This window comes from Pinus tabuliformis, chromosome 8 (assembly GCF_031772625.1).
Source record: "Pinus tabuliformis cultivar Carrire ecotype Pingquan chromosome 8, CPIR1, whole genome shotgun sequence".
NCBI classification, from domain to species: domain Eukaryota; kingdom Viridiplantae; phylum Streptophyta; class Pinopsida; order Pinales; family Pinaceae; genus Pinus; species Pinus tabuliformis.
Window position 1 is genome coordinate 2,057,956,301 of NC_142294.1, and position 27,256 is coordinate 2,057,983,556.

Consider the following 27,256-nt stretch of genomic DNA (forward strand, 5'->3'; position numbering starts at 1 on the left):
CCATGTCATTACATTCATCTGAATTTCATCATTATTAGGTCACATCTATGTTTTTCCAAACTTTATTATTCTTAGCATTTTTAAGTGAATTTGTGGTTAAAAATTAGAAAATAATGTGCATATGCTTATACCTAACAAGTGGGATGAGATTGTTGACACATGTAGGTCAAAAGGAAGCTTCTAGAAGACCTTTATGTGGCATCCTAAGTCCAAATTCGAATTTGAATGGAGTGGATCATGGGATCATGAGGATATGTGTCACATTTCCTATTTGTTTTGAAACTCTCATTGATGGACTCTCATTGATGAGATGAATTCTCATCTTTTTGTATAAATATGAGATCTCTCTCCTTCATTTGGTAGCTTCGGAGCTTTGAAAATCTTTTTGGAGAGCTTTGTAAACTTTTGTTGTACTTTGTAATTTTGAAGAATTTGAATAAAGCTTTGATGTTCCCAACATGGAAGGAGATGTGAAGTAGATGTCATGGAGCATATTAGAATGTAAGATAGAATAGATTTTGTTTTGTAGATTTGCTTTGATTTCATTCAAGTATGTCATTTTATTGTTTTCAATTTTAATAGTTTAGATTTTCCATTCATGCAAGTCTGTTCAACTAGCTGATTATAGTTTTATCTAACTGTGTAATCTATGCTTAGCAAAATAGTCCAAGGAAGTATTTTCCAATTGGTGCTTGGAGCATTAGAGCACACACTAGATTAGTTTTCCTTTACATGTTTTGTATTTAATTTTGTTGCAATTTCATTTTTAGTTTTAGAACAATGAAGTATTGAATCCCTCCAAATTCTATCACAAGGAGGTAGTTCTCCCAAATTGTAAAGTGGAGTGATAAAAATTTTCGTTTAGCTGTTATAGTAGATTAGTTGCAATTTCACTTTCAGTCTTAGCCTTTCATTTAAATTTCATTTTTAGTTTTAGAACAATAAAGTATGGAGTCCCTCAAAATGCTATCAAGGAGGTAGTTCTCCCAAAATTGTATAGCAGAGTGATAAAACACTTCATTTAACTGCTATAGTAAATTAGTTGCAATTTCATTTTCAGTCTTAGCCTTTCATTAAATTTCATTTTCAGTTTTAGAACAATGAAGTATGGAGTCCCTCAAAATGCTATCAAGGAGGTAGTTCTCCCAAAATTGTATAGCAGAGTGATAAAACACTTCATTTAGCTGTTATAGTAGATTTGTTGCAATTTCACTTTTAGTTTTAGTCTTTCATTTAAGTTTGTTGCAATTTCATTTTCAGTTTTAGAACAATGAAGTATTGGATCCCTCCAAATGCTATCACAAGGAGGTAGTTCTCCCAAAATTGTATAGTGGAGTGATAAAACACTTTATTTAGCTGCTATCATTTTTGCTTTCATTTCATATACATTTTGCTGACTTAGATTAATCTAATTGTTCAAAGTTTTGTATTGCTTTTCATCTAATGTTCATTTCCTTTTCTCCCTCTTTAGAAATTAGATTTTAACATTAAAATTCATTAGATTTATTTGTCCATTAACATTTAGAGATTTCATTTAGAAGCATAACTTTTCTTTCTTAGATTAATTTCCTTAAGCATGAGAAACAAAACCCAAAAAAAAAACAACATAAACTATAAAACAACGAAGTAAGAGAAAGGTTAACTAAGCAAATATAGTGCACCACACTTCATCAGTTTATGATAACTGGATTAATAATTTATGTAGAGCAATTTAGGACACTAAATTGACTAGACAGTCCTCTTCTTCCTCTATCTCTAGTGAAGGCGACTTTTGACCTTTGTTAGAGCTGCGCTCCTCTTCTCTTGCCTGCCCACTCAATTGCTGCGCGGTAGTGTGCTTTGCCTTAGCCTTGTTGTCAGCGTCCTATTTCCTTTTCGCAGTCAGCTGTTCCTTCTTTAGCTTGGCCTCATTCTTCTTGCGTTGTGTGGCGGTCTTGCTCGATCCCGCAACCAAGTTCAAGGCAGTGTGCCACTCTGCTGGCCAGCGGTCGAGGACCGCATCATCTGTTGCCAAATAGGGTAATTCATGCCACTTTTGCTCAGGGTCCTTTCATGCCCGTATTGAGACATAGTGGAAGTCAGCCTTGAATTCCACGTACCCTTGTAATCTGTCAAATTTGGTAGGTGACAATTGCAGATTACATTTGATGGCCATATGCATGTTCATCTCCATCAATATCTAAAAGATCTTGCTGTATTTTATCCTTTGAGGGTCCTTAGTTTCCCACAACAAAGTGTACTTCACTGCCTCTGGTAGGTCTGGTGCAACTAGAGGAAACTAACTGTCTTCGGGTAGCTCCCATGCTACCAACACTATGGACAACAAGAGCCATGCATAGTGAAATGTCTTACTGAGATCATATGCCTCGCGGCAGTTTGTGAGGAACTCACCACAGAGGTAGCGCACCTATTAAAATTGAACTCCCTCTGTGCATTGGGCTACCAAAGCTACGACTGGTGCCAACACTTCATCTGCACGACACTTCTGCATGACCTTCCCTGCGAAGAGTTGTGTTGCCACTTTGACTGTAGGGTCACAGATGCTTGAGATGGTGTAACCATGTGTCTTCTTTACCAACTTAAACTTTTCCTTCATGGCCTCTGTGAGGGCATGCTCACCAGCCTTTCCACCAAACGCCATTTTTAGAATTTCCCTTGTGTACGGCAGTCACGTGATCCTATAGATCAACATATCAATGATGGGTATTGGATCCTCCAGCCATAAAAATCCATCGTGTACCAAGCATAAGAGCTACTTGATTACCACCATTATGATGGGCGCGTAGTTGTAATGCAGCACCCATAGCAGGTTGAGAAGTCTTGCCTTATCCATGCTTCTCAGCCACTTCCGCGGCTCCAACGCGGTTACTCCAGTGGTGTTTTGGAACACGTGGTGCATGAGTTGGTCTGTTGCTAGATGAGGAAACCTCTCTATGTTTGCTAAATCCCGGTCTTCTAATTTCAGAAGGGAGACACGCCCCAAGCACGGTCCTTTGAACACAATTTGGCCCGACAAGAGGGGTGTATGTAGGGTGACCTTACTTTCATCAATGTCTTTGGTCACCTTGGTCCTGCCCCTGCATGGAGGAACATACTTAGGAAACTTAGTGATGGCATCAGACCCCTCAATTTCAACATCCTCCGTTTCCACCGCAACATCGTCATCATCCATTGGGATATCCTCAATCTCTTCTTCTTCTGGCTCCAGGTTAATCATGTTGCCATTTTCCTGTGTGGCGGGCTTATCCGTCTGTGGGTGTTTTCTAGGAGATGTGCGCACCGGCTGCGGTGGCCCGACCTGCTTGCCCTTCTTGTTCTTGGGACCCTCCTTGGTCGGGATAGGCCTTGGTCTAGGTGACCGTGGCGACTTTGGTACTTCAATTGGGATTTATGCAGGTGCAACCTTTGGGACAACTCCTTCTACTGCCATAGTGACCTATGAAACAACTCCCATGGTTGCTATTCTTAGAATAATATTACGACTGATTTTGCGGATTTACGGAAATCGATCGAACACTAGGAAATCAAGTAGCTATTCAAAAAATGCGTGGTTCATGCACAACACACAACACAACTCACAATTTCTCAATATGCAAAGTGTTTCCCGCTGGGCAGTCATATGTAATTTATAGGGTATTTTGAATTCAAATCTGACCGTTCCCCAAAAATCGGTTCATTAATGCTAGATTGGCGGTAAATTTTCAAAGATCGTGCCCATAAATTCTGACTTAAATGCTGCGCCCCACTCCATTTGGCTATTTTTTCATTGTCTAATCATGAACAGTGACTTTAACGATCACTTTCCAGCTGCTTTGCACAGTTTCTCCCCTGGTAGCGCGACCCTATGTGCGTTGTTGTGGACTATGTGACATTCCCTTATTCCGCGTAGTTCTCTCCTCACGCATCTCTCCAACCCAAGAAATGTAGTTTATAGTCCCATGCCTTCTTTCAGCTGCCTGGAGTTCTAAGACTGTGCTTCCTTCATATAGTCACCTAGCTGGATCACCAGTGTATGGCTTCAATCAGCTTCCATTCACCTTCCCTGGGAAGGGTTCTCCATTCAACTTAACTAGATGAACTTCTCCACCATTGGTAATCTCCTTGTTGACTTATGACCCTAGTCAGTGATTCCAAAATTTCCCTCGAAATTTCTCAAATTTACTCTCATATAACAAGACTATATCATTTACCTTGAAGGTGCGAAGTTTGATGCAACGATCGTGCCATGCCTTTTCTCACTCCTTTTGAACTTGTTGATGAAATCTAGCTAGAAATCAGTCCTCCTCAAGCTATGCTAGATGCGTGAGCCTCTCTTCTAGGGCTCCACGTTCTGCCATTCCTGTGAGTGCAGCTATGCATAGAATAGGTACTATAGAATTTTCTCTACAAATCAGCTAGCTCACTGATATCATTTAGAAATTTCACCTACATATCCAACTGATATATGCATACTAAAGCATAATACTAGATGTACATCTACCATAAACTTTGCGGAAGCTTAATCGAACATGAGCAAGATCAATAAGAACACATATAACTGATAAGAAGGAATCAATCACACATAACACATAAATATAATTCGGGGAAAGCATCATCCTAAAACTCCACTCTCTGTATTATCATACATAGGATTTATACAAAGCCTTAGCTCTCACACAGCTAACCAGCTCTCAGTACAATCCTCACAGATGAAGGTGGAAGTACATCAGGATTACACAAAGCCTTAGCTCTCACAGTTAGCCAGCTCTTAGTGCAATCCTCCTGGATGCTCACAGGCAATCAAGACTTCTGCTAAGCCTTCTCCTCTACCCTCCAAGCCTCCTATTTCCTTGCACAGTTTCTCCTGGGTGATCCTCCTGTTATCAAGTGTAACACTGATCTCTCACACTGTTATATACCTAGGGGGGTAATATGGGGTACCAAGGGAGGTACCCAAGGTAATAATGTAATAATGAGATGGGTCATAGTAATAAATAAGGTGGTTAACCCATATCATGTAAGGGACCACAAGTAGTTAGTAATAATGTAATGGGCCCATGGTATTAGTTTGATGGTATGAGGGAACCATGGTAATGACCCATGGTATTGTATGTATGAGGCCTATATAGAGGCTAGAGACTCCACGTCAAGGAATAGTGTCAAGGATTATTGTATGAATAGGCATATGGCTTGTGGAGTGCTCTCCTTCCTTAAGGAGTGAATGTATGGTGTTGCCCTACCTTAAGGGTTTGATCAATAAAGAATCATTTCATATTATTTCTGGGTTTATTTGCATTGTCTTATATTTTCATATCAGATCTATAATATTTCCGGGTTAGATCTATAACAAGTGGTATCAGAGCACTTTCTTGGGCAAAAAAGTGGAGGATTTTTTTTATCTTTATTATTATTATTATTTTTATTTTTATTTTTTTATTTTTTTATTTCTTATTTTTTTATGCAGGATTTTGGGGGCGGCGAGTTTGTAGATTATATCTGTACATTTTGGTGTAAGATCTGCAAAATATAATTGTAGATATGGATTCTATGTGAAAAAATACCCTATTTAAAAAAAAAACGGTCGAATTGGAGTCCGAATGAAGGAGATATCACTGATTTAAAAATCAGTGGGGTTGCAGACAATTTTTCGGGCCGCAAATTTTATTTCATATTATTTTTGGGTTTATTTGCATTGTCTTATATTTTCATATCAGATCTATAATATTTCCAGGTTAAATCTATAACAAGTGGTATCAGAGCACTTTCTTGGGCAAAAGTGGAGAATTTTTTTTTTATTTATTTTTATTTTTTTATTTATTTTTTATTTTTTTGCAAGATTTCGGGGGCGGCAAGTTTGCAGATCATATCTATATGTTTTGGTGCAAGATCTACAAAATCTAATTGCAGATCTGGATTCTATGTGAAAAAATACCCGATTTAAAAAAACAAATCGGTCGAATCAGAGTCCGGATGAAGGAGATATCGCTGATTTAAAAATCAGTGGGGTTGCAAACAAATTTTCAGGGCATCGAGTTTGCGGTGCCGATCTGGACGTCCTAGTGCAAGATCTACAAAATCTAATTGTAGATATGGATTCTTTGTGAAAAAAACCCAATTTAAAAAAAAATCAGTCGAATCGGAGTCCGGATGAGGGAGATATCGCTGATTTAAAATCAGCTCTTTTTTGCAGAAATTGTGGTGACGGCGAGAGAGTAGCAGCGTAGATCTGGAATTCCAGTGCCTGGATCAAGATTTCTATCACATGGGTAGATGCAGAATGATTGTTCCATTTCTGAAAACAGGTCATAATAGGGATTCTGAGCAATATTGACTAAACTGTGACAATTTCAAATTTTCGTCAAGTAAGTGAATTTTTTCAAAACCCTCTTCATGGCAGGTCTAGGTTTTACAGGAAAAGATAATGGTCCTACTATTGAAGAATACATAAAAAAACAGAAATCATTATGGAAAAACAATTGGAAATGGTGGGTAGTGGAGCTATTTAGAGAGGAGGCAGCCACATGGTGGGGATTACTTAACAAAACGAAGTGTTACAACCTGCCCGATGAAGAATTTGAAAAATTACTTTTAGACATATGGTCTCATGCCAAAAAACAAGATAAGGAGAAACATGTGGGGCTATTTCATACTGGTATATCCTTATTGCAGGTTCATGGATTGATTCAGAAAGAGAAGATCATTGTTTCTATAAATCCTAGTTGCAAGCATAATTTCATCAATGTTAATTTGGAAAAAAAATTGCAAGTTCCAGCAAAACAAATTGAAAATACACAAGTTGATGATGAGGATGTTCAAATTTATAAGGATTTGAAGCTTTCTGTGGATAAGTATGTGTTGCATGGTGATTTTTATACTTCAGAGATGGATAATATGGATGTTTTTTTGGGATATCCTTGGATGGAATCTGCGGGTACTATCAATATTAATGTGCAGAAGAAATTCTTGAAGCTCTGGTATAAAAATAAGAAAATTACATTACAAGATATTTCCATCAATAAACAGGTAGGGTCCACGAATGTTGAAGTAGAAGATGTTCCAGGGTCTGACATATTAGATGATGAGCCAGTGATGATAGACAATCAAACACAAACAGAGGCTGAAGCAGAAAAGGTTACAGGTACATCAGATGAGGGCTCAGTGGTTGAAGTCATATTGGAAAAGAAGACACGATAACGGGCACCACAGCAGGGTGAATTAAAGAAAAAGCCATCGTGGGTTAAAACTTCAACATATCATCGCCCACATCACCCTGCAAGACAACCAATTAGCCACCCGGACAACAACCCCCGCAGGACAGATATAGAGGAGCGAAGATCCACCTACTACACATCAACACAGAAAAGCTACCACAATCAACTTCCATCTCAAGCGAGCGAGGCACCAGCGAGACCGAGGGTTCACCTTTCTCTTGGATGGCTAGATTCACGTGCATGGTACCAGTTGACTACTCTTTTGAGTAGATCTTATTATTTGTGTTCTTCCCATGTTTCGGGGACGAAACATGCTAAGGGGGGTGGAATTTTATATACCTAGGGGGATAATATGGGGTACCAAGGGAGGTACCCAAGGTAATAATGTAATAATGGGATGGGCCATAGTAATAAATAAGGTGGTTAACCCATATCATGTAAGGGACCACAAGTAGTTAGTAATAATGTAATGGGCTCATGGTATTAGTTTGATGGTATGATGGAACCATGGTAATGACCCATTGTATTGTATGTATGAGGCCTATATAGAGGCTAGAGACTCCATGGTCAAGGAATATTGTCAAGGATTATTGTATGAACAAGCATATGGCTTGTGGAGTGTTCTCCTTCCTTAAGGAGTGAATGTATGGTGTTGACCTACCTTAAGGGTTTGATCAATAAAGAATAATTTCATATTATTTTTGGGTTTATTTGCATTGTCTTATATTTTTATATCAGATCTATAATATTTCTAGGTTAGGTCTATAACAAGTGGTATCAGAGCTATAACACACATTGCTCTCACACCCTGTAAAACTGCACAATCCTCAAGGAATCTTAATCCTTATGCTTGGATTATTTTCCTTTATAGGAAAAATCCATCCAACTGATAGTACAATGTCCCTCCTCTGATCTCAATTGGGTCTTTCTCTAAACTGACATGCATGAATTATTTATGAGAAAATATTCAGTTATTTGAAGTGAAACAGTTATATGCATGCAAGCATTAACTAACTGAACTCACATTAATTTAAACAAACTGTTTAAACCAATCTAACTAGACTTGAATCAGTTAACTGAGCCAACTAATTACAACTCAAATTAGATCTCATCCTTATCTCTTTAACTAATGGATAAATTCTTCAATTAATAGATAAAATGCTGCATGTCCTCAGATAGACTTCATGTTTGATTTTTCACAACTAATTAACTCATGGAGGATTAATTAATTTATTTTCAAACAATTGTGAAGTTCAAATTTGAATTTTAATTCCTATTTTAGTCCAGGGACTGACTAAAAATAGGAATCTATCCTGAACTGCTAAAAATATAACTTCTATTTTTAACACTTCCATTTTTCATTCCCTATTGCCCAATCTAGCACTGATGCCCAAACTGCTATTTTTAGCAGTGCTATTTTTAGCAATTTCTTGTTGCCAATTTTCAACACTCCCTCTCAACAAGAAAGGCTTCCTCTCAAACCCGATCATGTACCTCTGGAATGTTCTACATGCAACACATCTACCAAGTGTGGTTGCTCCAGCAACTCTCGGAACAAAAAAAATCTCAATTGACCTCTCTATTGGGCTAGAAACATACTCTGATGCTGAGGCTCTACCTGATGCTGACAAGTGCTCCCTCTCTGACCTCTGTGCTTAACATCTCCATGCATCTCGCACCATTGCACCCTTCTCAATGCTACCCTACATTGTGCAATACACTTGTGCCTCTCACATTGCTGCAGCCTGCATGCTCTGCGCTGTCCTGGGATTCCCTGCACTGTAGCTCTCTCTGCTGCTCCATCCGCATCTGTCTCTACCCAATCAATCAGTCCTGCTACTCCTCATCGGGGTTCCCATAGCAAGGTTGAATCAAAGAGGTTGGCTACCTCAAGGATCTTGCCCCCACAGAGACGATCACTCCACATCGCCCCACCTCCTACTTGGAGGTATGGCTACATGTGATCCCTCTGCCCACCTAGCTCGAATTTCCCCCTACTGGAGGTCTCTACATGAGTGGATGTCTCCACTTTGTCTCCTCTCAACTTCTCTAGTTGTGGCTGCTTCACAACCTCCTGAAGCTGCTTCAACAATTGTGGCTCCTCCACAATCATCTGAGAGTTCTTCTGGCGCTGCATGTTGAGAGGTAATTTACTCTCCCTCTCAACTACCAAGTATCTAACCTTTGCCTTGCTCCTCAAGGCTTTTCATGCATCTTGTACCTCAAGTGCATACAGGTTCTTGGCTAGCACACCAATCTGTTTCATATTTCCCGCCGTCACGAAATTTTCTGGGAAAAGAGCTGATTTTAAATCAATGATATCTCCCTCATCTGAACTTCGATTCAGCTGATTTTTTTTTGAATTTGGGTATTTTTCCACAAGGAATCCATATCTGCTATTTTTTTCTAAAAATTTTGCACAAAAATGTTTAGATCTTCTCTGAAAACTCGCGGCCCAAAACTCAAAAACTTTGAAATCTCCTCTAGTATATTGTTCTCCACTTTGATCACCTTTGCTCTGATGCCATGTTGGGTAGAAAAGGTCCCGCGTAATAGTTTTGGGGCTGAGTGCCTATAAGTTAGGATAAAAATATTATAAAACTCCGAAATATGTGGAGCATGAAGTGTAAAAGGTCGAGTCAAAGGGTTGTCCACCAAAGAAATAATATAGAATAATACAAAGTAAGTCACTCCGCGGACCATAAGAAGGTATAAATAGAGCGAGGCTCTATGAGTAGAAATTAGTTTTCTGGTATGTAATATGGGATCTGATATGTAAGGGGTTTCTGAGAAGAAAAGTCTTGAAGCCTCTGTAAGTCCAAGTCGAGGGTATTGGGTAGTAGATAGAGGCTTTGCAGCTATGTGCGCAGAGGCCTAGTAGAGTCTGCAGCTGTGTGTGCAGACCCTTGCAGCTAAGTGCGTAGGACGGATCTGGATGTATTGGTGAAGAAATTGAAGAAATATAAGTTGATTCTAAAATTCTGTGTTAAATATGAAATATTGCGAATCTAACTCATGTATGGTTGATATAACTGTTTGATCTATGCGCGTATGATTATGATATGAATATATGAGAATATGTATTTGTTCTAAGTGCGCGAACTGGTTAATTCTGTTAAATTTTTGCTTAAAGACCATCACAAGTAGATCTGATCTATAATAACTCCTTAAGTAACTAGTATCGAGGAATAGCCCTGCCCGAGATCTGCGTGGAAATAGAAAAGCGCGAGGCTACAAACCGATGTGTGGAACATCTAGACCACATCTAGACATCCCAAGGGTGCAGAAACTTGGTTCCAGTACCCTCCCCTGCTACCTCAGGTGAGACCTCAGTCCACACTCCGCGGGCTGTCGTCGAAAGGGCCGATAGCTGCGGGATTTGTTTGGCTAAATAACTCTTCTGAACCTGGGTCAGGTCTGTATAAGCCAACAAATGGTTCCATTGCCAAGACTGGGATCTACCTAAGGGGTGTTTGATGTTGGAACGTTGGAACTCTATAGTGAAAGAATTTAAGGGTTGAAGGGATCAGGAGCAGTAATAGTTCAGAATACATTGACACGCAAACCAAAGGTTGAAAATGATGAGTGCGATCCAGCTACCGATGTTCAAAGGAGCAGGGAGTGAAGATCCAAAATAGTTTTGGTTCGTAGTAACATTGGTATGGGATGCACACAGAATTACGGATGATAATATCAGGAAGGTTACCTTAGTTAGCACGCTGTAGGACTAAGCACTGAAATGGTACATAAAGTACTTAAGCGATCACCCGATTGCAGGGACAGCAGAGATCCAGACCGAACTAAAGAAAGAATTTAGCCAGACGAAGTCAGAAACACAGTCGATCATACGGTTCAAGGAGATTGCGATGATGCCTGGTGAGACCCCGTGGGATTTGGATCAAAGAATGAAAAGTACCATCCGCGAAGCAAACATGACATTGATGGATGCACAACACTGTGCTTGGTTTATGGCATCATTAACACCCCATCTGAGGATGACTTTGTCCCAACAAAAGATCTCAACCCAAGTTGAAGCATTCGAGACAGTGATGAGGTTGCACGAAACTCCGTTACATGACCCGGGGTTGGGAGTTCAACAAATCCAAGCGCAGATACAAAACTTGTATGTGGAAATGAAGAAGTTAAAATAGGAATAGGCACCTCATCCAGAAGTCTGGGAGGAAGTTTGGTGTATAAAGTGCAGGAGCCAGGGGCATGATAAAGATCACTGCCCAGTCTTGGTGACTTATGTGGCAATGGGGGGACCAACACAATTGTGACCAGAGACATAGGTAGGGCCAAGTGCGACAACCTCACTCTGGTGTGCAATCTGTTAGGTGGGAGGAAAGCATAACACATACGCCCCAAATTTAACCAGATGTCCCAGTAGCTCTTTTGCAACTTTTGCAGATTAGTGGGCCACGAGGAAAGAGACTGTAGTAGCTATCAATTATTAATGGACCAGTCACCTACCTACAGAATGCAGACTGAGGTACGAGGTCAATATCCAACTGCGGTGATCACATGCGGTGGGTTCCAGGGACGTGGACGAGGATAGGGCAGAATGGGATCAAGAAGGGGTGGCGGCCCACTAATCTGTTACAACTGTGGAGGACTAGGACATTATGCGTGAGATTGTACCAACCCAACTAGAATCTCATGCACTTACCGTGAGCAATTTGATCATGAGCTAATAGATTGCCCTACATTGATAGCACAAATTTGTGAAAAAAGGGCAGCGCAACCTACGACGACCCAAAACGTGTAGATGATAAGGTCCAAACCCCCGCAACGAAGACCCCAAAGTAAACATGGTGCTAAGAAGTAACACAACCACAAGAGAGGATAAAGGGAACTTAAGTAAGGAGGATGCAGGGGTTGGCAAGGAGACATATCTAGAAGCTAGGGAGAGCTTCACAGAGGTCTCTACCCCAGGTAACAGGGATCAATCGGAGTGGGACAGGGATCCATCGATGCTAACTACCTTTTTAGAGACATGCATAAAATTGTTGTGCGACAATAGGGTGGTTAGAGGCTTGCAAGAATTGATAAATAGGTGCACGAGGATGCGAGAACCTACCGTGGTCCAAAAATTAGGAAAACATGCAACACAGATGGGGTGAGAGATGTGATTAACAACACAAATTGGCGATTATGAGATGGATCAGATCATTCTGGATTTGGGCTCAGATGCAAATGTACTACCTAAACAAACTTGGGAGCACATGGCTAGACCTACACTACAATGGTCTCCTATTCAATTGCAGATGACAAACCAACAGAGGATCCTGCCCATGGGAAGGTTGCGCGGAATTACGGTAGATATAGAAGGCGCGAGCACCAGAACAAACTTTGAAGTAAAAGAAATCATGGATGAAAGTATGCCTTATCCTGCGTTTTTAGGAATAGACTAGGCCACCGATATGAATGGGGTTATTAATTTAAAGAAGCAGACAATGATATTTGAAAAGAAGTCACTCTGCGTAGTCATTTCACTAGATCCGGCTGAAGGACCATGCTACATTGAACTCGTGCGGAATGGATAAAGTGACGATGAATTAGACTGTATCTACAAGATTTCCGCACAAAGGCAAGAATGGGTCAAGCCAATGGAGGAAAAAGGAATATCACGGGGCTATGCAGAGTCCTACACCAATGATTCTGATGAAGAAGACGAGTGGTGGCATAACAGGTTGAGCCGAGTAACCATGCTACACTGCCATATGATGACTAAATCTCTGTATTGCGTTAGGGCCCAGGATCATGAATTGTTGATGTATGATGGGCTGACAATAATAGATGAATTCCTGACCAAGTTTGAAAGCGCGGTACCTAAGCACCAACAGTTTGTTGTGTTGAGATGGGCGCTGTGTGCGACACCTGTGCGATGGTGGGGCACACATGAAGCAACTTTCGAGGATTGGCGCGGTTGCAGGTGCATGATGCAGATAATATTTGGGAAGCCGGAACTACAAATAATGGAGAAATATGATGGACGTGATGACCTGCGCATTCACCTTACCAGGTGGACCAAAGCTTATGGTGAGGAGCCTCAATCAGAGTGGGTGCACTTATTTTATCATACCTGTTAGAAAACTATATATATTACAGAGCAATGGAACACATAAAATATTGTAGAAATATAAACACAGAAAATGCATAAAACAAGAGAGACACAGATATAAGTGGTTCACCTAGTTTGGGATACGCCCACAGAGAAACAACCAGTCCTTCCTTTTATATTATCTAGCAAACTGAAGAGATACAACCTACAACAAATCCGCTGTAATACCCTCTTCGCTCTCAATCTCCTCTCTCTTACTCACTCAGAATCCAGATTTACATAGACGCAATACAATTCCCTCATATATAGTGAGGGGTTGCCTTCTAGGGAAAAAAACCCTAAATTAAATATAACCTCTACCGTTAGATCATCTGCCTAATGAATGGCCTAGATTGACTAGAAATTACTAGACTTTTACAAGGCAATTTTACATCTATTTTTAGCTTCGAGGGCGTTGCCCCCAAAATCCCTCCGGGGGATCGCTGGCCCCCGGACCCCCGCACCCACCCGCATGGAGGGGTGTACAGTCTTCTTGAAGTATACATCTGGCTGAATCCTTTGAATACAGAAGATAACTAGTCTCCACACCCAACAATCTCCCACTTGGAGACTAATTATAGCAACTCCACCGCTGCTTCATTTGCTAGACAATGACTCCACTTTGGACCTGGATGTTTCTCATATTCTTCATCATACTTGAAGACCAATTGAAACTGAGTATATTCTTAGTTTCTCCCTGGTTACAACTTTTGTTAACATATCTGCAGGATTTTGTCTAGTGTGTATCTTTTCTAGCTTCAATTGTCCATCTTCTAATGCTGACCATATGAAATGGTACTTGAGTTGTATATGTTTAGTCTTGGAATGAAATGCAGAGTTCTTTTCAAGATGTATGGCACTCTGGCTATCACTGTATAACCTGCCCAACTCCTGCTTCTTGCCCAATTCATCCAAAAACCTTTGTAACCAAATCATTTCTTTACTAGCCTCTATATCAGCAACATACTATGCTTCTGTTGTTGAAAGTACAACAACACTTTGGATTTTTGAAACCCAACTGACAGTTGTTCCACCTACAATAAACACATATCCTGTAGTTCTCCTCCTGTTATCTCTGTCACCTACGATATCTGCATCAACATATCCCTGTAGAGCAATGCTTGAACCACCAAAGCATAATGCTTGATTTGTGGTACCTCTCAAATACCTGAGAATCCACTTCACCGCCATCCAATTTCTTTTCCTGGATTGTTCATGTACTTGCTTACAAATCCCACTGCATGTGCAATATCAGGCCTTTTGCAGACCATTGCATACATTAAGCTTCCAACTGCTGATGCATATGGAACTTTAGACATATGAGCCATTTCTTCCTAAGCCTTGGGACATGCATCCTTACTTAATTTGAAATGGCTAGCCAAAGGTATACTAACTGGTTTTGCATTCTGTGTATTAAACCTTTTCAACACATTTTCTATGTACTCACTTTGAGGCAATGTTAATTTGCAATTCTTCCTGTCTCTAGTTATTCTCATACCAAGGATTTGTTTTGCAGCACCCAAATCCTTCATTGCAAATGAGTTTGCCAATTTCCTTTTGAGCAAATTTATTTCCTGCATGTTAGAACCTGCAACAAGCATATCATCTACATACAATAACAGTATAATATAGCTGCCATCATTTTGCCTTTTGAGATAAACACAATGATCAGAGTGACTTCTAGTATAACCTCGTTCAGACTTAAACCTGTCAAATTTTAGATACCACTTCCTTGGATCTTGTTTTAAGCCATACAAGCTCTTCTTCAACCTGCACACTAGTTTCTCCTTCCCTTTTACCTCATATCCTTGTGGCTGCTGCATATATATTTCTTCCTCCAAATCCCCATGGAGAAAGGCTGTCTTTACATCTAACTGCTCAAGATGCAAATCTTCAACTGCTACTAGACTTAAAATAGTTATGATTGAAGTCATTTTAGCAGCAGGAGAAAATATTTCATCAAAATCAATACCTTTCTTCTGTGAAAACCCCTTCACTACAAGTCTAGCTTTGTACCTTTGTTTTCTTCCATATTCTTCCTTCAGCCTGTAAACCCATTTATTCTGAAATTCCGTTTTACCTATAGGCAACATGACTAAGTCCCAAGTCTGGTTATGTGCTAATGAGTCCATCTCTTCTTTCATGGATTGCTCCCACTTCTTCCTAGTTTCTACCTACACTGCTTCTTCATAACATTCTGGTTCACCAGAATCAGTCAACAATACATAATATAATGAAGGAGAGTATCGTTCAGGGGGTCTACTTATCCTGGTAGATCTTCTAACACCACTTTTAGGTGTTTGAAGTGCTTGTTGCTGTTGTGGTTGTTGTTCTGGCTATTGATCATTATGATTTTTAGGCACCATCACTTTTCCTGTGATATCGTCAAGGACTGTGTATTCTCTGTTTTCTTTTTCTTGTTTCTTTTCGTGCAACTGATTCTTATACAAGACCTTTTCATTGAATATTATATCTCTGCTCCTAATGATTTTGTGATTTTCATAATCATATAAGCGATAACCAAAATCATTAACACCATATCCAATAAAGGTACATTTCTTTGATTTTGCCTCAAGCTTTGTTCTTCTTTCTTTGTTAATGTGGACAAAAGCTTCACAACCAAAAGTCTTTAAAAATGAGTAGTTTACCCTTTTACCTGTTCATGCCTCCTTTGGAATACCACCATCCAAGGAACTTTAAGGCCCTTTGTTTATTAGATAAACAAAAGTATCTACAGCATCTGCCCAAAATTGTAAAGGCAATCCTGCATGCAATCTCATGCACCTTGCACACTCCATGATTGTCCTGTTCATCCTTTATGACACACCATTTTCTTGTGGTGTTCCTGGAACTGTCTTCTCTCTTCAAATTCCATTCTCTGAACAGTACCTATAAAACTCTTTACTGCAATATTCACCTCCATTATCTGATCTGAGACACTTCAACCTTTTCCCTGTCTCATTTTCAACCAAAGCTTTCCATTTCTTGAAAGTATCAAATACATCAGATTTATTTCGAATACAATAAATCTAGGTTTTTCTGGTTGCATCGTCAATAAAAGTAACATAATAACGAGAGACACCAAGAGATGATACCTGAGCAGGTCCCCATACATCTGTATGCAAAAGCTCTAATTTTTTGCTCTTCTTTTCTTTCCCAACTCTAAGGAATCTGACTCTCTTCTGTTTTCCATAAACACAATTCTCACATAATTTTAAATCAACATGCTTCAAACTTGGCAACAAATTTCTTGAGTGAAGAATCTGCATCCCTTTCTCACTCATGTGCCCGAGCCTATGATTCCACAATGCTGTATCTTCTCCTGTAGATGTTAAAGCATTAACATAATTAGAAATAACATTGAATAAATACAATGTACCAACCTTTTCTCCTTTCGCTATTACCAGGGATCCTTTTGTAACCTTCCATGTTTTATCTATGAAAGTAGTTACGCAACCTTCACCTCCCAACTGCCCTGTTGAAATCAGATTTTTCTTCAGATCTGGAACATGCCTTACCTCCTTCAATAGCCACTGATTTTCATTTTGCTTTTTTTATGAAAACTGTATCCATTCAAATGACTTTACATGGTTTATCATCACCCAAGTGAACCTATCCAAAATCTCCTTGAACATAATCATGAAAATGTTTCCTATCAGGTGTGGCATGGAATGAGGCCTCTGAATCTACCACCCAGGCATCAATAATATTTTATAATGAAAGAATCAAAGCATCTTGCAACACATCACCTGTTACATTTGCTTCATGATTGTTTTCTTGCTGCATGTCTCCTTATTTTCCCTTCCGAGACTTGCAGTCTTTCTTCAAGTGTCCTTTCTTCCCGCTTTTCCAGCACACTATCCCTGATCTGGACTTGGATCTGCCTTTTCTTGACTTATTGTGATATCCTAGGCTCTTTCCTCTTTCCATTTTTCTTCCCCTAGTCTCTGTAGTCAAAGCATTACCTGATGTCTCACTAGAGATTTTCCGTCGCATTTCCTCGCTAAGGATTGCACCGACAACATCATCAAAATTTAAAATACTAGATCCAGAGATAGAGTTACTAATGGCCATAACTAAACCATTCCAACTTTCTGGCAATGGGCACAGAAATAATAGAGCCCTAGCTTCTTCATCAAAATTTACCCCTACAGAACTTAACTAACTTGTGACTGTATTAAAATCATTTAAATGGTCTGCAACAGATCCACCTTCTGACATATTCATATTAAATAAACCCTTCATAAGAAATACTTTATTTGAGGCCAAGAGTTTTTCATATAGTTTGGCCAATGCTAACATTAAACCCTGTGTTGTCATTTCCTTTGAAATATTAAATGCTACCGACGCCACTAGGCACAACCATATTGTTCCAAGTGCCTTTCTGTCTAGAATATCCCATTCTGTGTCTTTCATACTCGTCAGCTTCTTTGTCTTTCCACTCAATGGTAGGTACAAATCTCTCTGATATAGATAATATTCCATCTGCATCTTCCACAGCTGGTATTTTTGGCCGTTGGATTTTTCGACCCTAAACCTACCATCTTCTGCCATTGCTCCCACTCGAACCAGGAACCCTTCTCTCCTGCAAGTTTATCATCCAAATAGACCTTCAGCTCTGATACCAATTGTTATAAAATTATATATATTACAGAGCAATGGAACACATAAAATATTGCAGAAATATAAACATAGAAAACACATAAAACAAGAGAGACACAGATATACGTGGTTCACCCAGTTTTGGCTATGTCCACGGAGAAACAACCAATACTTCCTTTTATATTATCTAGCAAACTGAAGAGATACAACCTACAACAGATCCTATAGAACCACACAACCATGCTGGCCCACCTTAGAGAGAATCTTCATCAAGCCCAAAACCGCATGAAGCAACAGGCAGATCAACATTGCTCAGAACACCAATTTCAAGAAGGGGATTAGGCATTTTTGAGGCTGCAACCATATAAGCAAACATCACCCAAAGACAAGGGTTGTTAGAAATTATCTCCAAAATTCTACGGACTGTATCAAGTACTTCAGCGCATTGGAGAAGTCACCTACAAGCTAGCTTTGCCACCCACTACAAAAATCCATCCAGTCTTCCATGTCTCATGCCTCAAGAAAGTGATTGGGAACAATTGTAGAATTCAAACCAGTCTACCTGAAGTGGATGAAGAAGGGTTAATCTAGCTCCAACCTGAACAGGTTCTTGACACACGAGAACGGCACCTGCGTGGCCACACGATCAAGGAAGTCCTTGTCAAGTGGAAAGACACCTCTCCGGAAGATGCAACCTGGGAACCAACCACTATCCTTCAGCAATTTCCGCAGCTCCAGCCTTGAGGACAAAGCTATTCTTATGGGGGAGGGCATGTTAGGGTCCAACCCTAACCCCCTTATTTATGTAATAGGATCAAGTCATAGTTATAGTTAAGTAAAGAGTCAATAAATCCCATATTAATAATTGTAAGTGGTTAACCCGCATTTAATGAAGGGACCACAGTTAGTTGCAAATGGGCCATGGTATTAGATAGATGGTATTAATAAGAACCATGGTATTTCCCCATGGTATTGCATGTATGAATCCTATATAAAGGATAGAGACTCCCCTCGAGGAGCATCGTGTCTTATTTTGTCATTGAGCTCAGCTCTATTGGAGGTTGCCCCCTCGAAGAGGCAAGTGAACATTGCTTTCTGAATAATAAAATACTTGCTGTTATTTCTCATTGTTCTATGTTCTGGGTATATTTCTTCGCATATTTGGTATTCTGGTATCGTCTTGCAGGTTAAGAGCATAACAAGTGGTATCAGAGCGCTTTCCAGGGCTGGTGGGATCTCCAATTTTTAGCAATTTTTTTTTTGGCTAGAGATGTGTTCTGGCGTCTTTAAACCACGGGATCTGTCATTGAGCGCATAAACCTGCGGATTTGGGGAGGCATGCATGCAGAAAATACAAGAGGTGGTCACGCTTGTTGGACTCCCTTGTAACTCTTGTGGGTACCCCTTCGAGTAGTACCGCATTAGACAGAACCATGCACGGACTGTCTTCCAAGTACCCTCTGGGTATATCGGAAGCCCCCTAGCTCCCTTGAAACCTTGCCATAGATAAACTGTCGGCCATCTTGCTGCTACAGTACACTGAGAACAACACTCGAAGAGATTACTCGTGCTTACGATAGGGTAGTCAGGTTGTACAGCTAAGGGTACGGTTTATCCTCCTTGGTTAGTGCCTAGAAAAATTGGGCCGAGTACTACTCTCAGACCCTTATGTATATTGCGATCTGTAGCACCTGACACTCCTGGAGACCATAGTTCCCTTCTCTATCTCTGGATCACGTATAATATTTGCTAGATCAGATCTTGTAAGTGGGGTTTTGTCGCAGCAACAGCAATCAATTACATCGTTCAGATCTATCAAATCCATCATATCCACAACAGCAATTAGTTCCGTCATCCAGATCTATCAAATCAACCATTTAGATCTCTCAGATCCATCAGATTTGCCATTCAGATCTAACTAATCGTGTGGGTTCCTATACCTGGGCGTGATTTTCGCAGGACTTTGGGTAGCATTGACATTTCTTGGATTCGGCTACTGCAATATTCCTAAGAAAGGAGTAAAACTCCATTCGAAGTAAAAAAAAAAAAAGTTTGAGACCCCCCCGGGGCACTTATTGGTGACTTAACCCATAAGAATCAGGTAGACGAGTTGAGCGAGGTGGTCCCATTCAATTGTTAGTGCCAATAATTTCGGGTGGTCCCAAATTTCAAGTACATCGGATCAGTGCATGGTACAAACTAGAGCTCAAGCTATGGCCAACGAGAGGATTGACAACCTTGAATCATAATTGCAAGATGTCATCTTGCAGCTGAAGAACTTAAATGAAACACTCTCTAAGGGCAAGGTGGAGTAACGCGTGGAGGCATCTATTGGCAATGTAAACATTGAGGGCGAGTCTAGCCAGTCTCTTCACTTCTTTGGCACCCACCAACAATCCCATCCACTACCACCCAAGCTGGACATATATAAATTTGATGGCTCTCACCTGACCACATGTATAGCACAAATGGAGCAATATTTCACACTGAATTACATCTTGGATGATGCAACTCAGCTTAGTGTGGGTATCATGTACTTGGACAATGAAATATGGGAATGGTGGCAATGGCATCAATGTTGCTATGGAAGGCCCTTGACTTGGCAGACATTCAAAAAAGATCTTATGGATCGCGTTGACCATGAATCTGATTTTTTGGGTCGTTTCACTAAGCTCTGATAGACAGGAACAATGAACGAATATATTACAAACTTTGAAGCCTTAGCTTTCTGCACTAGAGGTCTACACGATGAGTTCTACGTGGAATGTTTTGTTAGTGGTCTCAAAGAAGCCATACAAGCCCACATCCGACTGCACCACCCTAGCTTATGGATGCATGCTTGCTGGATAGCTTGTGAAGTAGAACGTGTGTTAGCGGCCCAGTCCAATCACCCAAATTTCATCACCAAGGGTCGCCCCACACAGGCTCAAAGCACTACCCAAACACTCAAGGTTCAAAAGGTGTCACCAGCATAAATGGTGGAAAGAAGAAAGCAAGGATTGTGTTACTATTGTGATGAGAAATACTCCCTCAGGCATAAGTGCAAGGAGCACAAATTCTTTCAAATTGATGCCACTGATCACAGTTCATTGCAGGAAGCCCCACCACTTGAGGAACCAGAGGAGGAAGAAGAGGACAACCAACAAGACAATGTACCTTAAGAACCAGTTATCTCGCTACATGTTTTGGCAGGGATTTCTTCTCCCCAAACTCTCAAAATCAGAGGTTTTATTAAGAATCACCCAATAGTACTCTTGATTGATAGTGGTAGTACACATAATTTTATCCATCAAAGAGTCACGAAAGCAGTGCATTGTTTTGTCCGAGGAGTTTCTAACTTCCAGGTCCAAATTGCTGATGGGTGGATAATGAAATATGAAGGCCGTTGTGAAAATGTCAAACTTCAAATGGGGGATTATCAGTTAAAGACCCACATGTTTTCCATACACATGGGAGGGTGCGACATTGTCCTGGGTGCTGAATGGCTTCTCACACTTGACCCAATCACAGTGGATTTCCAGGAGTTATATATGAGCTTTAAGCAGAACAACCACACACATACCCTTTGCGGACTCCAGGCAGCAACCTCCTCTATCATCAGCTCACATCGGATGGAAAAATTGTTAAAAAAGGGCCACCATGGAGTTATAGCCCAATTTAATGCCATCCATGTCTTCGAACCCAATTCTCTTCATATTCATCCTGAGATGCAACAGATCTTAAGCAACCATTTTCCAGTCTTCGACAAGCCTCATGAGCTTCCACCCTCGAGAGGGGAACATGATCATAGCATTACTTTGGTCCCAGGGGCCCAACCACCAAATGTGCGACCATATAGATATCCGTTCGCCCAAAATAATGAAATTGAAAAAATAATCAAGGAACTCTAGGAAGCAGGCGTCATTCATCCCAACATTAGTCCTTGTTCATCGCCGGTGGTCATGGTGCTAAAAAAAGATGGGGAATGGCATATGTGTCCATACTTCAGGGCCCTCAATAAGTTGATGGTCAAAGATAAATTTCCCATCGTGGTTGTTGATGATTTGCTGGATGAACTAAATGGGGCTCAATTCTTTACTAAGCTCGACCTTCGCTCGGGCTACCGCCAAATTCACATGAAAGAAGTAGACATTACAAAGATTGCTTTCCAAACTCATGAAGGCCATTATGAGTTTTTGGTCATGCCATTTGGTCTTTGTAATGCCCCATCCACTTTTCAGCACCTTATGAACCACCTGCTCAAACCATATCTTAGAAAATTTGTCCTTGTTTTCTTTGATGACATCCTCATCTACAGTCGTACATGGGCTACACATCTTCAACATGTAGATCTGCTCTTGCAGCTATTCCATAAGCATAAATTATTTGTCAAGATGTCCAAGTGCTCTTTTGGCATGGAAGAATTTTAGTATTTGGGCCACATTGTGGGGTGTGAAGGTGTCAGGGTGGACCCCAAAAAGATCCAGGCAATGTAGGATTGGTCTCAACCAAATACCTTGAAGAGCTTGAGAGGATTTTTGGGTCTCATAGGCTACTATCGCAAATTTGTCCACAATTATGGTCACATTGCTAGGCCCCTCACTCAATTCCTCAAGAAAACTTAATTCCTCTGGAATGATGAAGCACAATAGGCCTTTACAGCTCTCAAACATGCCATGTGTTCCACTCCAGTCTTAGCACTACCCGACTTCACCAAATCTTTTGTGATTGAATGTGATGCTTCTGGTACGGGTATTGGGGCGGTCTTAATGTAGGAAGGTTGACCCTTAGCCTTCATGAGCCAACAACTAAGTGGGAAGAATCTGGGACAATCTACCTATGAGAAGGAGATGATGGCCATCTTACATGCAGTAGATACCTGGCGACCATACTTATTGGGGCGACGTTTCCAAATCCACACAGACCATCAAAGCCTTAAATATTTTTTGGAGCAACGCCTATCCTCACCACAACAAAATAAATGGCTCACCAAAATGCTGGGATATGATTATGAGATAGTTTACAAGAAAGGGCGCGAAAATATTGTAGCAAATGCGTTATCCTGCCAATTTTAGGAGGAAATTACGCTGCTCACAATTTCCCTTCCCATTCTAGAATGGATTGAAGAGGCTCGGAAGGAATGGTTTTCACATCCCTGGCTCTCCAAACTCATTAATCAATTTCAGGCGGATCCAAATTCCATAGCGCGCTACTCGTGGCAGGATGAGATTCTTCGCTACAAGGACAGAGTCGTAATATCACCAACATCCACCCTCAAAACCCACATTTTGGCGGAGTTGCACTCATCGCCCACTGCAGGACATTCAATCTTTCAGAAGATGTATGCTCACAATCAAAGATCATTTTTTTTGGATAGGCATGAAAAAGGACATTCTTACTTTTGTAGCTAAATGCGACATCTCTCAACACCACAAAGGAGAAATAGTTAAATCCCCAGGCACATTACAACCATTGCCCATCTCGGCCTCAATCTAGACAGAGGTTTCTATGGATTTTTTTACGGGTCTTCCAAAGTCAAGAAACAAGTCAGTCATCATGGTGTGGATAGACTTTCTAAGTATGCTCATTTTTGCGCCCTACCCCACCCTTTTACATTGAGTTTGGTCACTCAATCTTTCACGGATCAGATCTTCAAATTGCATGGCATGCCCACTTCCATTGTGTCTGATCGTGACCCGATCTTCACCAGTAACTTTTGGTAGGAACTCTTCTGGATACAAGGTACCCAACTACAACTCAGTACTTCCTATCATCCACAAATTGATGGTCAAACTGAAGTAGTCAACAAATTTCTGGAGACCTACCTTAGGTGTTTCATCTTAGAAAAGAAACATCTTTGGGTACAGTGGTTACCTCTAACCGAATGGTGGTATAACACCAACTATCATGCCACCACCAAAATGACTCCATATGAAGTAGTTTATGGTCAACTCTCTCCTTCCCCTACTTCTTATATCAAAGGATGCTCGAAGGTACAAGCAGTGGATCAACTCCTACAGAATCGAACAACCATGCTGGCCCACCTTAAAGAGAATCTTCATAAAGCCCAAAACCACATGAAGGAACACACAAATCAACATTGCTCAGAATGCCAATTTCAAGAAGGGGATCAGGTATTTTTGAGGCTGCAACCATATAATTCTTAAGAAAACATCACTCAAAGACAAGGGTTGTTAGAAATTATCTCCAAAATTCTACGGACCGTATCAAGTACTTCAGCACATTGGAGAAGTCGCCTACAAGCTAGCTTTGCCACCCACAGCAAAAATCCATCTAGTCCTCCATGTCTCATGCCTCAAGAAAGTGATTGGGAACAATTGTAGAATTCAAACCATTTTACTTGAAGTGGATGAAGAAGGGTCAATCTGGCTCCAACTTGAACAGGTTCTTGATAAACAAGAATGGCAGCTGTGTGGCCGCACGATCAAGGAAGTCCTTGTCAAGTGGAAGGACACCTCTCTGGAAGATGCAACCTGGGAACCAACCACTATCCTTCAGCAATTTTTGCAGCTTCAACCTTGAGGACAAGGCTATTATTATGGGCGAGGGCATGTTAGGGTCCAACCCTAACCCCCTTATTTATGTAATAGGAGTCATAGTTATAGTTAAGTAAAGATTCAATAAAGCCCATATTAATAATTGTAAGTGGTTAACCCGCATTTAATGAAGGGACCACAGTTAGTTGCAAATGGGCCATGGTATTAGATAGATGGTATTAATAAGAACCATGGTATTGCCCCATGGTATTGCATGTATGAATCCTATATAAAGGATAGAGACTCCCCTCGAGGAGCATCGTGTCTTATTTTTTCATTGAGCTTAGCTCTATTGGAGGTTGCCCCCTCGAAGAGGCAAGTGAACATTGCTTTCTGAATAATAAAATACTTGATGTTATTTCACATTGTCCTATGTTCTAGGTATATTTCTTCGCATATTTGGTATTCTGGTATCGTCTTTCTGGTTAAGAGCATAAAAAGTGGTATCAGAGTGCTTTCCAGGGCTAGTGGGATCTCCAATTTTTAGCAATTTTTTTTTTTTGGCTAGAGACGTGTTTTGGTGTCTTTAAACCATGGGATCTGTCATTGAGCGCATAAACCTGCGGATTTGGGGAGGCATGCATGTAGGAAATACAAGAGGTGGTCACGCTTGTTGGACTCCCTTGTAACCCTTGTGGGTACCCCTTCGAGTAGTAGCGCAATGGACAAAACCACGCACAGACTGTCTTCCAAGTACCATTTGGGTATATCGGGAGCCCCGTAGCTCCCTTGAAACTTTGCCATAGATAAACCATCGGCCGTCTTGCTACTACAGTACACCGAGAACAACACTTGAAGAGATTACTTGCGCTTACGATAGGGTAGTCGGGTTGTACGGCTAAGGGTGCAGTTGACCCTCCTTGGTTAGTGCCCTGAAAAATTGGGCCGAGTACTACTGTCAGACCCTTATGTATATTGCGATCTGTAGCACCTGACACACCTAGAGACCATAGTTCCCTTCTCTATCTCTGGATCACGCATAATCTTTGCTAGATCAGATCTTGCAAGTGGGGTTTTGTTGCAGCAGAAAAAATTAGTTCCGCCGTTCAGATCTATCAAATCAGCCATTTAGATCTATCAAATCCATCATATCTGCAGCAGCAATTAGTTCCACTATCTAGATCTATTAGATCAGCCATTCAGATCTCTCAGATCCATCAGATTTTCCATTTAGATCTGACTAATTGTGTGGGTTCCTATACCTGGGTGTGATTTTCGCAGGACTTTGGGCAACATTGACATTTATGGGATTCGACTACTGCAGTATTGGTGACTTATCCCATAAGAATCAGGTTGACGAGCTGAGCAAGGTGGTACCATTCAATTGTTAGTGCCAAAAATTTCAGGCGGTCCTAAATTTCAAGTACATCGGATTGGTGCATGGTACAAACTAGAGCTCAATCTATGGCCAACGAGAGGATTGACAGCCTTGAATCGCAATTGCAATATGTCATCTTGCAGTTGAAGAACTTAAATGAAACAGTCTCCAAGGGCAAGGTGGAGGAACGCGCGGAGGCATCTATTAGCAATGTAAACATTGAGGGCGAGTCTAGCTAGTCTCTTCACCTCTTTGGTACCCACCAACAATCCCATCAGCGACCACCTAAGCTGGACATGTATAAATTTGATGGCTCTCACCCGGTCGCATGGATAGCACAAATGGAGCAATATTTCACACTGAATTACATCCAGGGAAATTTTTAAGAACCCCCCCTAAAATTTATAAATATAATAAATGGGTGAATCCCCATGGTATATAGGAAAAATGGAAGGCGATTTTATCAATAACATAATATGTATATATAATTTTTTGGCGAATCTCTCACCAGGCATGGCCAATATTTTACTCAATTATAAAATCTTGTAAGATCTTGGCGAGTCTTTCACTAAATAATAAAACTTTGTAAAGTCCTAGTGAATCTTAGCATAGGCTACATGCTGGTTTAATTCCCCCATTTAAATAGGCTACATTCCAGGTGAATACCATGGGTCAATACCATGTGCCATTTTTATTTTTATTAATTCTAATATTAGGGTTAATAATGGTTTTTTGCATGGTATTAATAACAATCTAGTCCATGGTATTTGTCCCATAGTATTTTGGCCATAGGTTTCACCTAAATATAACCCATTTTTTGAGTGTTCGTAAATATAAGGTGACTTATGGAGTAAATATAAAAAAATATTTTATTTGTTTACCATACCTCTCGTTTATTTATATTTTTATTAATTTACCATACCTCTTTTACAAATATGGTATTTGGCCCATAGGATTCACTTAAATAAAACCTCTTTCTTGAGCCTTCATAAATAGAACGAGGGTAATGGACTAAATATAAAAAGAGGTTTTATTTATTTACGATACGTCTAGTTTATTTATATTTTTATTTATTTACCATACCTTTTGAGCAAGTATAAAAAGACGTTTTATTTATTTACCATACCTCCACTTTACTTATATTTTTATTTGTTTACACCCTTACATGAATATAAGGTGACTTATGGAGTAAATATAAAAAATGTTTTATTTATTTACCATACCTCTCATTTATTTATATTTTTATTAATTTACCATACCTCTTTTATAAATATAGTATTTGGCCCATAGGATTCACTTAAATAAAACCTATTCTTGAAAATGGGCGAATGGAAGGTTGTAAGTCCTAATTTCAAGGGCTAAATTTACCTTTTTTACCCTCTCCCTTAAAATAAGGCGGGCTATTTGAGGTGATTTGTAAAAATGTACTATGATACAAAATATTCGCCCACTAAAAATTTAAAACCCCTTAATTTCGCCAAAGGGCAAACATTCGCCCCTAAAATTA